This window comes from Mytilus trossulus, chromosome 14, assembly GCF_036588685.1.
Source record: "Mytilus trossulus isolate FHL-02 chromosome 14, PNRI_Mtr1.1.1.hap1, whole genome shotgun sequence".
NCBI classification, from domain to species: domain Eukaryota; kingdom Metazoa; phylum Mollusca; class Bivalvia; order Mytilida; family Mytilidae; genus Mytilus; species Mytilus trossulus.
The window spans coordinates 67,511,187-67,530,377 of NC_086386.1; the positions used below are offsets into that span (position 1 = coordinate 67,511,187).

General features: G+C 31.5%; 1 pseudogene; it reads right to left on the bottom strand.

Moving 5' to 3' along the window:
- Positions 1–14,724: 14,724 nt before the first annotated feature.
- LOC134697233 (sodium-dependent proline transporter-like) overlaps positions 14,725–19,191 on the bottom strand; it is a 37,250-nt pseudogene continuing 32,783 nt past the window's right edge.

Below are 19,191 nucleotides of genomic sequence, written 5' to 3' on the forward strand. Positions count from 1 at the left end.
TTGAGCACATGTTTAACATGTAAATTCAGATAATAGTTTATTTTAAGGACATCCATGCGTATTGCGATCACCAGATTTTTACGAGATGGGTCACACTGAGGTCACTTTGCATACGGAAGATATGTCGGGGGATTTGCTTCCTGGAAGGAGGCAATTAAAATAAAGTCAACTTCTTCTAAATATGAATAAATTAATGAATTTCCTTCAGAAAAAAATATATGTACAACTATTCATTGAGTTATAAAAAAATATATGCATTTTTTTTTAATTTGAGGTTTCTTGTGACTTTAAATTTGGACGTATCGTTATGCGCAAAAATCATGAATACATTTTTAAACTTAATTTCATAAAACGATGTTCAGCATTTTATAGTCTTGAAGTCTTGAAACGGAAATATGTCAAATGCTTTTCGAGTATGACTTCCGAATATTGACACTGGTTCATTTCCGTTGATCACTCATCAGAACAAATGACATTTAATAGCATAATATTAAAAATACTTGGACGAGAAATAACAAAAATAACATCATACAATGTTGAAAACAAATTCATTGACGTGAATGCTAAAACTTAAGCTGTTCGAGTCTCGGAATACAGCTACCCCGAATATTAACAGCCAGTTAATAACACTATATTATATCAATGCCGAGCTATTACATATTAGAGTGTTAAAATAGAAGAGACAGAAGAATAATTTTGGAAGTTCAAATACTGATTCCGATATTGAATGAGTCTAACAACCGGATTTCTGACACCAATTACCAGGTGTTAGTAGTTCGAAAGCTGAAGAATACAGATATATCAGATGACTAGTTGAATTATTTTTATTAGCATCTCCGTGACAACAAAGATGATGAACGTCGTCTAGATTTTGAGTTTATCTTGAAAGACTTAGTGTTTGTAATGGGAATTGATATATTTACCGATGTTTGTTTTCTACTTATTCAAAACAATTCTCAATTAGATAATGATATGTACTATGTAACTTCTTATAGTTAAATGAATATCAGATTCAAATATCATATAAATATTCTTTTCCATATCGCCAAAAATGGCGTTCGATTATTCTTCATGTTATCCCTGGCATTTGGTTGAATGCTCTTTTTTTTAAATTAATTTTCAGAAACGAAATATTTAAAGCATCAAAATCGCATCACTTGTTGTCGATTACTTGAATTGGGAGATATATTTTTGTGCTGATTTAAAATGAATTTAATGAGTTGGAATAACAAGACGGAAAAAGGACAGCGCGCTTCCAAAATATAAAAGAAGTCCACAATACATAACACAGAAAGGTAATCAACAGCATCGCAACCTTAGCAATAAAAAGTTCCTGCTGCATTTAAAAAGTAATAAACCATTGATAATTTTAAATTGGCGATCTGCCATTTAACAAGGTGTAAATAAACTCATCATAGATACATGTACCAGGATTACAATTTTATATTTGCGCCATACGCGCGTTTCGTCTACAAGCGACTCATCAGTGACGCTCGAATAGAAAAATGTTTAAAAAGCCAAAAAGTAGTCTACTCCTGAGGCAGAAAAGCCTTAGTTTTTCAAAAATTCAAAGTTTTGTTAACAGTTAATTTATAATTATGAACATATCAATAATAACTCAAGCCAACACAGAAGTGCTGACTACTGGGCTGGTGATAACCTCGGGGAAATAGATCTCTACCAGCAGTGGCATCGACCCAGTGGTTGTAAATAAACTCATAATCAATACCAGGATTACAATTTTATATTTGCGCCAGACGCGCGTTTTGTCTACAAAAGACTCATGAGTGGCGCTCGAGTCATAAAATGTTTAAAAAAGCCAAATAAAGTACGAAGTTGAAGGGCATGGAGGACCAAAAGTTCCTAAACGTTTTGCCAAATACATCTAAGGTAGTCTATTCCTGAGGCAGAAAAGCCTTAGTTTTCCAAAAAATCAAAGTTTTGTTAACAGTTAATTTATAATTATGAACATATCAATGATAACTCAAGTCAACACAGTAGTGCTGACTACTAGGCTGGTGATACCCTCGTGGAAAATGATCCCCACCAGCATTGTCATCGACCCAGTGGTTGCAAAAAAACTCATTATTGATACCAGGATTACAATTTTATATTTGCGCCAGACGCGCGTTTTGTCTACAAAAGACTCATCAGTGATTAATAGGTGTGTCTTGATGTGTCAAGGCTAATTCCCCTTAATTTGGACAGATCAATTATTTGGTATTTAAATGTTTATTTTAAGTTATTTTGATTTAAACAAGTAAGGATTGTTAAATTAACAGTTTTAGTATTTAATTTTGATGTTTTTATAATGTTGTAAGAATATTAATTTTTTCAACTTTTCTTCAGTACATTTTCTTCAGTACCTTTTCTGTTAAAGTTAGCCTGATAAATGAGGAATTTAGAATTTTAATTGATATTCAGTCGAGGTCGGCCTTGTACAGGAATTTAAATTCTCACAGAAATGTCTTTTTTCACTTGAGCCTCTCCGGAACTAAAATAGTACCACTTGAGCATAGAGTTAGCCACCACTTCGGTGCAGTTCGCCAGAGTAAGCCACCCCTTCTTTGTGCACTTTTTACTTATATTAAAACACAACGCTAAGCAAATTTACTTACTTAAGACTTATTCTGGGAACACTTTATTTTCAATTTATATTTGAAATTACTCTATTTTTGAACTCCAGTTAAGAAGGTTTTCTAACTTGATTACTTCTGACTTTGTTTAAATTCATGCAATTATTGTACATTTATGAATAAATATAGTTTCTTTTAATTAATTGTCTGTTGTTCAGCCATAATCTGATATCAGGTATCCAGATGGTCGAATGGGGACAAAGTACTGGCCACTACACGTCACGAGCTGTGTCGTCGCCGAATCCCTCCGTTCCAAAGTACAGAATAAATCTCTTTATCTTCAAGGATATTGGTATTCACCTAGTCAAGACATGATAAGAATATCGCATTGACTGACAAGTTTCAGGTCAGAATATTCATTGCTTATAGATACAACGTGTGTAAATGAAAGAAGATGTGGTATGAGTGCCAATGAGACAAGTCTCCTTCCAAGTCATAATTTTTTAAAGTAAACCATTATAGGCCAAAGCACAGACTTTAACACCGACCCCTGGCTCACACAGTACAACCAGCTATGAAACAATTCAAACGGGATAACCAACGGTCTAATCTATATCAAACAAGCGAGAAACGTGAAACGAGAAACACTTGAGCCTCTCCGGAACTAAAATAGTACCACTTGAGCATAGAGTTAGCCACTACTTCGGTGCAGTTCGCCAGAGTAAGCCACCCCTTCTTTGTGCACTTTTTACTTATTTTAAAACACAACGCTAAGCAAATTTACTTACTTAAGACTTATTCTGGGAACACTTTATTTTCAATTTATATTTGAAATTACTCTATTTTTGAACTCCAGTTAAGAAGGTTTTCTAACTTGATTACTTCTGACTTTGTTTAAATTCATGCAATTATTGTACATTTATGAATAAATATAGTTTCTTTTAATTAATTGTCTGTTGTTCAGCCATAATCTGATATCAGGTATCCAGATGGTCGAATGGGGACAAAGTACTGGCCACTACACGTCACGGGCTGTGTCGTCGCCGAATCCCTCCGTTCCAAAGTACAGAATAAATCTCTTTATCTTCAAGGATATTGGTATTCACCTAGTCAAGACATGATAAGAATATCGCATTGACTGACAAGTTTCAGGTCAGAATATTCATTGCTTATAGATACAACGTATGTAAATGAAAGAAGATGTGGTATGAGTGCCAATGAGACAAGTCTCCTTCCAAGTCATAATTTTTTAAAGTAAACCATTATAGGCCAAAGCACAGACTTTAACACCGACCCCTGGCTCACACAGTACAGCAAGCTATGAAACAATTCAAACGGGATAACCAACGGTCTAATCTATATCAAACAAGCGAGAAACGTAAAACGAGAAACACTTATGAACCACATCAACAAACGACAAACATTGGCCCTGAGTTTTAACTTCATCGTACAATTTCAAAATGACCATAATTTGGTTCTTAACTATGATACATCAACTTGATAAAAGCCCCTATTTCTTTTTCTTATAAATCTCTAAATGATAATCAGTTAAACGGCAAACGCCTGAATCTGACAGATAAAGGCCAACTTGACGACACAAAAAGGACCCGTATGTAAAATGTTTACGCCCACAAACAGCGCAACCTATATTGTTTTTCAGCAGCATCTTTGAGAACGATGTTCCGTTCTGTAATAAATTAAAACATAGAAAAGTAAGTGTAAAAAACAAATTAAAAGATATATTTGCACATGACGGGTTATGCATGATATGCTGGCAATGTGCGCAATGTCCTTTAATTCAAGATTGAAAATTAGTTGGTCTTCTATGTCAAAATGGCCGATTTCAATGTTCACATTTTTTCATTTTTCATAAAGGTGAAAGAAGACACATTTTTGTATCCAATCATTTATGAGCCATTTTATCATTGGTTTTTGTAGATCATCCAATTACATTACCGGTGAAAAAGTGACTACACGTTACCAGTCATCATTACAAAGAAGCCATGTGTTTTGTGGGGATACCTTGGGAATGTTGTGTATTCAAAAGGTAAAAATTAAATTCATCTTTATTATATTTCAATGCATACACAAGTCATAACAGCAAGTTCATTCTTTACAGATCTCATAAGGTAAACAGACATATTTAACTGTCTGCTTTAGCAAAAATTCGTGTAAATAAGCCTGATGTGTTGTTTTGAATTCAAGGACAACAGACAAACACGTGGTAGAATGTTTATGTACGACAGTTTGTTTACCTTAATTGCACGTTGATGTAACAATATACTCAGCACTTACCTTTATCGTGTTATACTTTCAAGAGTTATATAATACATCTTGCCTAATAAATACGTCTAGCTAGGTGCAGGGACTGCATTTGCTATGTCGTTAAATAATGAGGGTGTAATGATGTTTACATCCCAGCTCATTTGTTCTAACAGGGGTGATCTGAGTCGAATCACCCCTACCAGATCATCCCAGTTTGAGTTTCTTTGTTATGCATGCTTTCCTTTGTTATGTAACATTTTGGCAGGAGTTTCAAATTCACTATAAAATTTATAACTTATTTTACGGAAAAGACTATCTATCAAAATTTAGTGTATATTCTGGGATTTGAACTCAAGACCTTTAGCATATGAAGCCAGGACACATACCACTACACCAGGACGACTGGATACGGACTAACAGTAATGTAACATACCTTTTTAAACGGGGCGTGTTGGCAGACCTTTATTCAGTGGGGTTTAAACATTTTTTGTTGATAAGTGACAGACTGATTGTTCAATTTGATTTTACACTTTTTCAAAAGTGGGGCGAATCGGTAAACAAGAGTGGGGCGATTTTTTTTATAAAGTGGCGATATAGTTTGGGCCGATTCGCAAGTGGGACGAGTTATCATTGTTTGATATCTACTCATCGTGTTCGGGGGTCATAAAGGGTATACATCAAATAGTAATATATAAAGTATATCATAATGGTTGTGTGGCGTTCTAAACTAGATTTTATGAATTGTAAATGGTTTTTTTGTCTTATCTAAAACAGCTGGGATGTAAAATAATTATCCTACTCGGACTTGTTGTGTCAGTGTGGGATAACTATCAATTACAAATTACCATATTTACATTACAACATGTACAACATTTTTTTGCATTTGATATATTTTATGTACACAAAGAACAATAGAGTAACTGAACATACATGAGTTTAATTACCACCCTAGGTATAAATTTTGATCCTCATTATAGGTTGGAACAAAAACAGCAGATTGTAATTGACAATAATGTAATGTCTAACATGCTGATTTGTGGGGCCAAGTCCTCAACATCATTTTTTCTAAGTATACAGCAGCTCCTCTAAGGATTAGTAACTTTAAGGTAATACTTACAGTTTTATTTGTAGTCCAGCGGCTAAGTTCTGTCTTTTTTTGTCTCTAACATTTCCTTATTTATATTATCAATTCTATTATTATCTTGCACATGTAGTAAGACAAAATCTATTGTGACTTTTATTTTACTCATTTGCCTGAAAACAATGTAATGTATTAATTGTTGATGTATGTAAATTGACTTTATCTGGTACTGCTAACATACACTTGGACTCTGGTGGTAAGTTTCTAGATTGTTATCTCATTGGCAATTATACCATTTTTAAATGTCAGTTTCTTCTTTAAAAACTTAAAACTAAAAATATAATAATAAGTTGTAAAAATTTTGAAAAGTTAAGCACAAGTGCTTTTTATTCAAGAAAACCTAGAGATATTAAAAATTGTTGCAATTTGAAATAGATGTTCTGAACTCAGAAAACTATCAATAAAGTTCAGATATTGTTATAATTAAGACTTTGAGAATATTCGCCTGTTAATAGAAGGTATTATTCTTATGCTCTTTTTTTCTCATATATGTGTGGCTCTGATCTGGCTGTGGTTTAAAATCTAAGGATGGAGTTGGTTATATTCATATTTATCTGATTTATATCAACATTATTGTGTCAATTATATAAACCATTGTAATACATTACTTTGCTCTTCATAGGAATAAAATATCTTATTTCATCTTATACCACATCTCTTTATTTTAATACTAACAGGTTTAACTTTTTAAAGGATTTAAAGTAAGCAAGATGTTGACAATCGTAGTCAATGATTGTAAATCCAGATAATATCATGATTTTTTTTTTATAAAAGTAAATAATGTGATTAAATTGATTATTTCAATTAAAATAACTGACATTCTGATTTAGAAAATTTCTGAACAAGTTTTACTGAATTTAAGTTTTGTTTTTGTCTGAGACTACCATAACATTGGAAGTGACCAATCTCTATGTTATACATTGAAGAAGTCTCAGGTTTTTGTTTTTGTAGTTCAATTGACTATGTATTTTAGAGCAGGTAAATATGAATTTGGATTAAATTTGAAGTTGAATCAGTAGTTTTATGACATGATACCACTATTTTATTTTCAACAAAGCAGTTTCAAACTTTATTTACTGGTCAGCTCAGCTTAGTATTCAATCAATAATTTAATTTAAAGGACTCAGCAGTCGGTTGCAGGACTTTTGAATTCAAATATAAGAAGAAAACAAAAATAAAGCAAAACTTGTAATACATATAATAGGAATTATGAGAACTGCATGCTATCAGATTGCAAAACAGCTTTTGTTCAGTTATCTTTGTGTTGATTATTATGTATTAAATTCTTTTCCGGTTCTTTGTATGATCAGATTTTTTTCCTCTTAATTAAGGCAAGCTTCAGAACATGTACATCTTAGGCCATACCAATTGATTCCTTGTTCGACGGAGCCGCCCGCACCTATTTTTTCAAAACATATTTTTTTTAATAGTTTTTTATATTCCCGCTTCCCTCATCCGGAAATCTAATCATGTTCATTTACCGCACCTTTTTTTTGTAAATATTATAAAAAGATATCAACATTTGTTTTTAAAATCACAGTCATAAAAACACCCCCACAGTGTGTGAATATATGTGAGAATATTTGTTTCAGCATGAAATCTATTTATCCAATGTGAGAGTGCTCCGATATTAATTTATAACAGCGGAAATACCTGTAAAGAACAAAAAAATGATTTCTTTCCCCCTATAAATATTCCCTATTAAAAAATGTTCGTTGTTAGAATAAAAAAATAAGGTTTATGCACCTGTCCCGATTGATTCAGGGGCCTGTCGTTCAGCAGTTATCTTTGTGGATGTTGTTAATTGGTATTTTTCCGTTTGGATAAAGATTAGATCGTTGCTTTTCCTGTTCGAATTGTGTACTCTAATAATTGTGGGGTCCTTTATAGCTTGCTGTTTGGTCTGTATAAAAGCCCTGTGTAAAAGGCCGTACTTTGACCTGTGTTTGTTATTATCAGGTTGAGATACAACTCTCCCTCAGACAAGGGGTCATTTTACTGATGTAGAAAAACAAAGGATGTGTATAGTTCTTCTATACAAAACCTTTGAAAACTTAGAATTTTGTACTCAAAAAGAAGAGAGTTCCCTCATATTTTAAACAACTTTTTCTAAAAGAGGGATCAACTTAGTTTTAATAATATTAAACTGTTAAAGTAAATGTATTAATTTAACATGGTTAATGTCCAGGAATATATTACAAAATTCTTGGACATGTTTTGACCATTTGATACTAGATACTAAGATATATAGTTCTTTGAGAAAATATTAGCCCTTTTTGTATAAACAAATATATTATAACTTATATTGATCCCTCATAAAACATGTAAAACATGTAAAAGGGATATTTATAACATTAAAGGGTTGCCCCTAAACTGATTATGACTTGGATGGAGAATTGTCTCATTGTCAGTCGCACATACATAGACCAGATTTAATTATTTCTTGTGGTGACCAGGGGAAAATACTTCAGAAATTTAAGAAATGTCAAAGTACAAGTGATAAATCAAGTTTTAAAATTGTCAAAACATACTCTTTTATGTTTACAAAAAAAAAAATTAATCGCTCGCCTTTACTTTGCTTCGCCTCAAACATTTTCAAATTAAAAAATGTTTATTAAAATTTTCAAATCGCTCGCTTGCCCCAAATTTTGGAGTCCAAAAATACGTAGAACAAGATATTAAATTGGTGTGGTCTTATACATTTTTTTCTTCATCTCAGTTTGAATCCAGACAATTTTAAACATGGGTCGTGGTATTTTTACATTTGTATATGATCCGATTCAAATGCATTAATCTGCCATAAAAAGAGGATGTTCCAATCACCAGACCGCCTGGGATCGGCCACTATATCTTAAAGCAGGTATAATAAAACAAAAATTGTACATGTACCTCTGTTCACTGCAAATTGATTTTATTTTCATTAAATGGTAATGTTCACAATTTTGAAGACTATTTCCTTTTTTCAATTTTTATGTTTTACTGTGTAAATTGAAATGTCAATTCTATTGTGACACAGGTTCTGCTGACAAATGACTGATAAACCCCTCTTGTATCTTTCTATCTACCAAAAGGCTTTTGAGAATATACAATAAGTCAAAGTTTCAGAGAAAAGTCAGTTAAATGTATAATTTTCTTCTTTGGAAGTGTTTGATAACCTGTACGTACTTGAAAAAAATATCATATTCAACCTTCCCATGACTATTTTCATGTTACAACAGTAGAGGAACATGGAATACTGAAAAGTTATTCAAGAAATCGTCGAAATATATCTGCAATCATTAATTTTACTCGAATTTACTGTAACAGTTGTGAACTTGCAATATCCTACAATGCGCGTACCCAATTATCTCACTTTGATATCCGCTTCGCAGCAAATAAGCTGACAAAATTGCGTATCCGGGAATTTTGTGATCTGATGGATTGATATAAGAACCCCAAAAATGGTTTTATTTCATTTTTTATTCCCCTCAACACGTTATCAAACCCATTTAAGGAATTATTAAGGATTTTCTTTGGACCTACGCAAATTTTCAGAAAAAAAGTTTCACTTCACTCGTGAATTTATAACACTTTAACAACACTTTTTATTAATACTTATATAAATTAAGGAAGCTAATTCAATCTGGAATTGAAAACTTGTACGAGTCCAAATAAAACAATACGAGTCCAATAAAACACGAGGCATGCACGTGTACCAAAAAATCGTAAACTCTTACCTTTCATCACGTGACAAATGTCTTGACCTTAAAAGCCATTAAATCGTTTGCCGACCACTTGAATACATTTTTGGTTTCAAAATCTCCTCATTTTGTCGATATTGTCAAAATATGATGTTTTATTCAGACCTAAAGGCTTGATGAAACCTTTGACATTTACTGAGAATACAAAATGTTCTGTAACCAAGAGTTTCTAATGATGCTACTGAATCCAAAGAAACAAACACCTTCTTGATCTTGGTAGGTGGCCAAAGTAAACTATGCTAAAAACTGTTAAATATTATAAAATTATAAAAAATTTAACCAAAAACTGACGTTACAACTCAAATAATGCATACGTAGAGGTCAATATTTCGTTTGTTTAAATATGATGTTCCAAAATAAAGTTAATTTGTATTAAAAGTAATATCATTACTATTTCTTAGTGAAATTTGTTGTATAATTGCCTGACTAAAAACATAAAATAATTAAGGACCATTCGTAAACTTACTCCTTTAGACTAGTTGGTCAAATGTTCAGCTACTTGAAATCCAACAGATAGCATCGCCAGATACTAACATTGATTTATTTTTATTATATGGTGTCAACTCATGTAGCATTTTTCGTGATTTTTCACATACATTTTTCTGTTGATTCTAATTGAAATAAGTATATCGTAGATTGGAATGCTCATTTGAGCCTCACACGATAGTTTCTTTCAGTTTGAAGTTAAATAGTGCTATCAAAGAAAAATATTGTCTCTCGTTTTTTTTATATCTATATCTATTTTTTCACTGTCATTTTAATCATGTATATATCATCATTCTGTTAACTTATACTTTAGAAACTACTATAATATTATCCTTACTGTGCATATACTATTTGATTTGTTAAATGTTTTTGTAATTCACTTACCGAACTTTGTGAACGGGATCTTGAATTTCAATAGAAATGAAAAAAAACACCTTAAAACTTGGAGTATTAAAAAGTCTTCATCCTCTTATAGCGTCTGGCGTACTAAATTATTATCCTGGTACCTTTGATAACTATTAACATCACTGGGTCGATACCATTGATGGTGGACGTTTCATGTCGACAGTCCAGTAGTCAATACTTCAGTGTTGTCATGAATACCAATTATGTGGTCATTTAAATAAAGTTTCTGTTTACAAAACTTTGAAGTTATCGAAAAACTAAGGACTTTCTTATTATAGGCATAAAATACCTTAGCCGTATTTGGCACAATTTTTGGAGCTTCAATGCACTTCAACTTTTTACTTGTTTGAGATTGTAAATATTTTAATATGAGCGTCACTGAGGAGTCTTATGAAGACGAAACGCGCGTCTGGCGTACTAAATTGTAATCCTGGTACCTTTTATAACTATAGAAAAATGTTGAAAAAAATAAATTTGAGAATACTAAGTATTTATCTTTTCATTTAAATACTTTGATGTATTTCAAGTACTATATTTTTCTAGGATAAGTTGACACTTAATTTGTAGATATTTTTGAAATTTTCTTTGTTTTATTACATTTTGAGTTACTTTAACGTACTTAAAAAAAATGATAACAAATAAACAAAATAAAAGAAAAAAAGTTTTTAAATCCTCTCAATGAAATACTCGTTTATTGTCATTTTAATGTTGCGTTTACATCAAGCGAGATCGGTACTGATTTGACAAAGAAATATGAATTATGTATTATAGTTTCTTCAATTAGGCCAAAATTTCGAAAATGCAATATTTTTATAGACATTAAAAATCAAAAAAATTGATTAACCTACCTTTTCTGTCCATAGTATGTTTACTAGAGTATGGACATGCACAAACAAGTGACAAGCTGAATACAACACTACTCTACCGTCATGAATAGGGAAGGTTAACTAAAACATTGCATTCTTCATAGGGACAATATTACTTATATTACTTATATGAACATTGTTAAGTTTTAGCTTATGCGTTCAAAAGGATCAGCAAAAACGAATTACACATGATCAAGATAGAGTGAATTATGTTGGTATAGTTCGAATTGTTTTACATTGTTATTTTGGGGCCTTTTATAGCTGACAACGTACGGTGACCTATAGTTGTTAATTTCTGTGGTCTGATTTTGGTCTCTTTCCACGTGGAGTGTTGTCAGATTTGCAATTATACAACATTTTCTTTTTTTTTTTATGTATATATAAACTGTGTGGTCCAAAGAAAAACATAGGACTTCGTATCATTTTGTTGCATCTGAGGATTTTTCGTGTTTTTGTTGAAGTTAATTTGTTTTGGCCACTCATGTTTTTCTTTGTATAGTTTTGAAGAGTTTCAGTTGCCAATATCAGTCACCCTTTTTCAGTTTTAATTCAACTTATGGTTTCTCGTGTATACCCTTCGTATATTCTGTCTTCAAGAATTATATCATCGAAGAGCTACAAATAAAGAAATTCTTAAAATGTAATATATATGTTTGTATAAATCTAGTATAGCGTTAAAATGTGTTGACACAAAAGGTTCCTGCAACAACTACTACTAATCAGTCTAAAACAATGAATAGTCTCTCAGCTTTCATATACAGAAAAATTATAACTACGAAGTGCATTTGACCCAGTCATGAATCACTTTTATGGTTAAGAAATAAAATACAGTAATTATATACGATTTATATTTATTTTTGTATACATAAGATTGTTCCGCTTTTTAAATAATATATATAAAGGGGATCACCCATTCTGCTTACATCTCGAAAGCTTTTAAAATTTGTCGGGGAACTTTTTGCATCCGGAATGAATAAAGGCGTTAAACAGTTTAACACTGTTATTACTTTAAAGTCCTATTTAGATATATTATTGCATGCATGCAATTACATTTATAATAATCATTGTGTATTAATTTATGTTTTTTGATTGAGTTCAGTCTGTCAATTGATATTCTATCGTGTGTTTTTCTATGTTGTGATGTTATGCTATTGTTTCAGAAAAAGGGAGAAGGTTTGGATCCATTAAAACGTTTAATCCCGCTGCAAATGTTTGCACCTGTCCTAAGTCAGGAATCTGATGTACAGTAGTTGTCGTTTGTTTGTGTAATATATACGTGTTTCTCGTTTCTCGTTTTTTTTTATATAGATTAGACCGTTGGTTTTCCCGTTTGAATGGTTTTACACTAGTAATTTTGGGGCCCTTTATAGCTTGATGTTCGGTGTGAGCCAATGCTCCGTGTTGAAGCCCGTACATTGACCTATATTGGTTTACTTTTTTAATTGTTATTTGGATGGAGAGTTGTCTCATTGGCACTCACACCACATCTTCCTATATCTATATAAAGTATTATATACTGGTTTAGTACTTCTGTCGTTCCGTTATCTTGTTTTACGAGGTAAAATATGATATATCTGATAGCCATATATAAAACCTGCATACAAATCACATCACTCAGAAATACTAGCAGTTTGATATAAATGTTAATTTATTATATATTTGTTTACACATAATTACTTAATTCTGGGTGCATTTAGTTTTGAGTTTTGTTTTATTTTATATTGTGCCGGAATTCGGATAACACCAATTGATGTTAATATACCTGTATTCGTGAGCTAATTTAAACATAAACAGCTAGCATATTTCATTATCTGATATAGACATTGACATAAAAAAAAGAATCTTTTTAATGACATATTTGACAACAGGATTATATAACATGTTCTTCATATATCACTATTTTAAATAAGTATCGTTACGCAAATCAACTTTTATACGTAATTCCTTTATCTTCTATTCTAGAAGATCTGGTACATATAAATCTGCTGGTTAGTCTGTTTTATAGACTTGATATTAATGTAAAATTCCTTACGGATAACATCAAACGCTGGCCTACCTAAGATAGCAGGCAAATTTGTTTAACACACAAACTACTATTCCTCTAGTGGTTTATAAAAGAAACTTTATATGATATACGGAAGAGTGAAACGTCATCGCTTCCTAATTTTGGGTCCTCTTTTTCAAAATACTGGATTCGTTTCTGAAAACCATAGGTGTTTTCCTCCTGAAATTTAAGGCGTGTAACCGCTTTTTTCCCACTTTGTATTTTGATTTTCTGACAAAAAAACAAATTGTGTGTGTTTCTTGACGTATTCGTGCAAACGGCACATGTCAAATCCATTCTATATGGTTTACTTGTACCAGCTACAATTAACGGAATGAATTCTGTAAAAACAAAAATGGTGTCTCGTCGAATTGATTAAGCCATTTGTTGTATATGTTTCTCTCTAGTAACAAATATTTTGAAAGTCCTGTTTATTATTATGTTTCTGTGTGTTTATCTCCACTATCCCCAAGAAATCGGGACCTCCATACGACTATATATGCGTGTGCTGCAAACTACGACTGACATCCCCAAATGGGACAATTAGGGGTTATAAAACTGCGGGCTAAATCCAAAATTCACAATTACATGCAATTTAGAAATTGAAATGCAACTCAACATAACTATAGACTTCATCATTTGCGTTAATGAAGTATGGTATCGACTCCATCGACATATTGGATCGCAAGTTACTTAAAACTTAGTTTATAGTAAAGTGAATAAAGTAGCAGATCGCAACCCCATGGATTGCTTAAATTATTATATAAAGGTTATCAGTTTTGCGTAAAACAAACGTGATGAATGTTTTTAAGATCACCAATGATAATCTGTTTGTCGCTATTTTACCTATGAGGAATTTGTCAATTGCATGTCAATTTCATTGACAACGCCACGTGCCCCTTAGTTTCAGCGATTTTTTTTTATATAACCCGACTCCGCTGAGATAGGAAATTATCAGTCAGTAAGATCAACGGAAAATTTTGTAAAATATTGATAAACTACTTTTTTTTGTTTATTAGCCTTTTCGCATTGCAAAATAATTATGAAAAGAAGTGAACATCGTGCGATACATTGATACAGTCTAAATCAATGATTAATACAAAATGCGTTACATAATATGTCAAACGTAAAGACAAAAGGAACTTTGTGATGAATTAAAGATATGTATGATAGTTTATTCAGGGGTGTTAACACAAACTGATTACAGATCCATAGGACCTAATTTTATTAGAAATATCCACGTAACAATATAAAATATAGTGTAATATATAATGTGTAAACTAATTGAGTTAGAAGTCATACTATAAATGTATGTATGTATATTTGACAAATGATCTACATAGTAGTATTCGGTTCTTAAAAAATACAACTAAAACATATTTATTTCCCCCAAAATTGTTCCCATATTAACCATATTTGATCTTTAGATGCTGGAATAAAATGTCAAAAACACAGTAAATTAATTGATTAAAAAAAAATAACAAAAAAGTTTGTTACATTTAATTACAACTAATGTAATATTTAAACACATGGTATAGTAAAGTATAGTTTGAGTAAAAACAGATAGTTCAAAATTGAGTAAGAGTATTATATACATATATATATGAACAAAATATTTTTAAAACCTTTTAAATGATTTTACAAAAATAAAGTTGTGTAATATGGGTTCCCGGAGTACTAAGGTTGAAAACCACATCTATTATTGATACAAAATTCATCAATATATAATAAACTAACATTGTTATTTTCTCTATTAATACCTGTAGGTTTACAGAATAATGTGTATATAACGTATGAAATCTTATAAAGGAATCAGTTTATTTATCTTTTTCGATGTGCTTTGTTTTCATATCGTTGGAAGTCCTTGTTGTTTTGGAGTTCAGTAATATGTTTAAAAAATCACACCATATGCCCATAAGTAGAGGTGAATAGTTAAACGCATTGCACAAGCCATCAAAATACAGAAGCAACTTTAAAGTCGTATATGCTTAACTTATGTGAAAAATGCTGATATAATACTTCCATGGTTATCTCCAACGATTGCATGTTATAACCTATATTATTTCTGGACAGGAAAAAATGATTTCATAGTTAATGGTAAATGTCATTCTATTTTGAAATAAATTGTGGACCTTCTTGAAGGTAAATACACAGTTTGATTTTCCACACCTTTTTTGTATTTTTTTTGCCGAGTGGTCTTGAGTGCTGACAGTGGTGCAGGCGGTGTTGTCTCGATATGCCAATAGCATGGGTTCGAAACCCGACAAGGGAAGAATAAACTTTGCCTCCGCAAATTTGCAAATCTAATATCATTGTTATGCTATTTACAGTAATTATGAATATGATATATATATATAGAAGCGAATATTTTGATATCAATTAATCCAACATGTTTATAAATATCACAGATGATTACCATCAGGAAATACTCATTATGCAAATAGATAAGTATTGTTCTTATATTTTCCCACACATTTCAGTAAAAGCGATTTACTGAGCGTTTCTATATATTCACAAAATGCATACAGCTATACTTGACACAAAGTAAGAGTATATGTATTTGTATATGTATATGTAAGAGGATTGATTGTCCAATTACAGTCTTATTTGATCATTAGGAATGTATTTGACTTTTTTATCTCCTACATAAGCCAAGTTGTCTTTTCCATTTGATGCAACATTTCTGTGTCTTACTTCGTTTATTGGCTCATATCGATTGTCAGGATCTGCTAAACGGTCCTCGTCAAGAGCAGGCCCCCATTCAGGCTGCTTATACAAAGCTCCAGGGAACTAAAATACAAACGCCTTTTATCAATAATACACAAAAAGTTCTAAATTTCATTATTTAAAATACAAGAATGGCTGATTCATTTGAAATTGCATGGTTGTGTCTTCATCAGAATTTTGAAACATTTTACACGTTTAAACAAAAATACAATATAAAAGAGAAGATGTGGTATGATTGACAATGAGACAACTATCCACAAAAGACCAAAATGACACAAACATTAACAATTATAGGTCACCGTTTGGCCTTCAACAATGAGCAAAGCCCATACCGCATATAGTCAGCTATAAAAGGCCCCGATAAAATCTCAATTTTTTCTGCATTATACCATTCCCTGAAATAGCTTAAAGTTATCCTAAAATGACATACACAAATATTTCAAAGCGGTTGTCATACAACATCAATTGTGAAATCTCCCTCCAAGAATAGAATATAAAATTGGAGTAAAAAATTTGAAATGATCATTGATAATTTTCCTGTATATTTGAAATTATTTTATTATCTTGTTGTCAAGAAATATCTTTTGTTCTAGGACTTCAAAAGATTTTTCACATCTTGTAAATTGAACACATACACACGTGCTGTATTTATTATAAGGTACACCAATTACATTACTTCTGACATGGTTACAAATATTAATATACTTACACCGTATCGAATGCTCTGAATGATGAATCCCAATACAATGAGTGCTAATGGAGAGCATACCATCAACCAACCAAGAGCTTCGGCGTAGCCAGGGAATATATAGTCTCCATAGTAGGCAGGAGCATAATTCAGACCAGACCACGATAAACTATAACACAATTTCAATGTCATGGTTATACAAATAGCTAAATTTAACTAAAATAAACGTTATCAAAATTTGAAGCGTTAAAGTGCTTTCCCCCATTCCGATTGTCTTTATTCTAGAGAATACTATCAATGAACAGTCAATTTTAGAATAAGTGTGATCGTGGAAATAAAAACCTAAAGATCATACACAACTGAATTTACTGATTGTACAAATTTATGTCATATTTTATATAGTATTTACAGTTTGGTATGTACGAGGTTTTTGTGATGTTTTTAATTTACGCCTGTATTAATCATGCTCATTAGCTTTTATGGGTTGAGTTAATTAAATATAATCATCACTGTAAAATCTATACAGAATAAAAGATATTTACCAATCCAGTATCATTGACATGTGAATACTCCAATAAAAAACATCACATTTTGCACATAGAAATGTTTTTATTATTGAATGAGGCGGCAAAGTAGCGTGTTTATGTTTGACACAGGAAGCATACCTATGACGTCACCTAGTCCTTTTTTTAATGTTCAGTACTTTGGCTTATAGTTACCACGTGTCCTATTTATCTAATAGACTTCCGTTGAACATTACATATTTTATACTTACAATGATAGCCACAGGTGTGATGAACGGCCACGTGATATACCAGTAAATCCAAAAGGCTGGATGCTGTTTGCCAACCATCATCTCAATATCATGTCGGAAATTTTTAATGCCTAGAGATAATATCAAAATGTCATAAAAACTAAAAATAAAATGAATGTCATAATTTTCCCTCAGAAAAAATCATATCACGGACCCTGGATTTACCAAGACTACAACTGATTGATACATGTAGCGTATTATCCTGATGCTATCGGGATATGGGTATAAATTCGAATATTAACTGGCAGGAAGGTGTGATAATATTAAAAAAACTGACATGGATAAAAATTCTTAACAACGTCAAAATGGTCAGGCTTAAGTTAAATCTTTATTATGGTAAATTGATGCAAGCATTCGATCTGTATGTCTTATAATACTATTGGAGGCAAATAATGTTTAACGTTTTTGTTATATGCATATGTAATCACGTTAACTTTGAACTCGGAAAGTGGAGTAGTTCGTATATTTTTCTGAATAAGGTTTAACAATATTTCAAACAAATATACTAGACTATTGGTTATCAATTGTTAGCTCTAACTATCCATTAGATTAACAATTAACTGTTGGTTATACTGATAATCTAGAATATTAATTGAAGGTGGAGCACGCACGGTGTGTTAATAAATTCCTTTGATGCAAAGTTTATATTTTAGAGTGACATCCCTTTGTACTATGTTCACATTTCCAAAATGTCTTTTAAAACGAAGCGTTAATTGTCTCCCTTGATCATGTTCAGTATTTTTTTTATGTCTGCATATAGTTATTCGATTAAATCTACAAATTCAATAGATCTTAGTTTTTATTATTGGTTTAATATCAGATATTTATGTGTCGATTTTTGTTTATTCATTTGTTTTGAAACGTTAAAAGTTGTTATGTAACCCTGTCACAAAATATATTCATTTAAGTGGTATTTTTAACTTTGCCATGTAAGCGGGAGGTTTGGCATATCATATAACCAGGTTCAATCAACCATTTTTCTTAAAATGTTAGGAGTATGGCAGTTGTTATCACACAGTCGTTTCTATGAAAATTGGCTTTTATTTTTGTAGTAGTTCACAGTGTTTCTGTTGTTCCGTTTTTTTTTTTTTGCCTCCTATAATTGTTGTGTTTCCTCATTTTGGTTTTTAACGCAGATTTGTTTCAGTTAATTCGATTTATGGCTATTGAACAGCGGTATACTACTATTGCCTTTGTTTATATAACAAGATAAAAGTCATGTCATTATTTTATAAATATTATTTGGGTACATTAAGTTTTAAGTATCAATAATGGCCGGCCGTGCAAGACCCTTATGGATAGTCATTGTATTTTAAAGTGCAATAATATAGTCGCATTACAAGATTGCATTTGTTTTTTGGCCTCAATGAAAATTAGACAAGTTCAAATTGAATTATCATCATGATTATTGTAATTTTTTTATTACTATCAGCATTAGT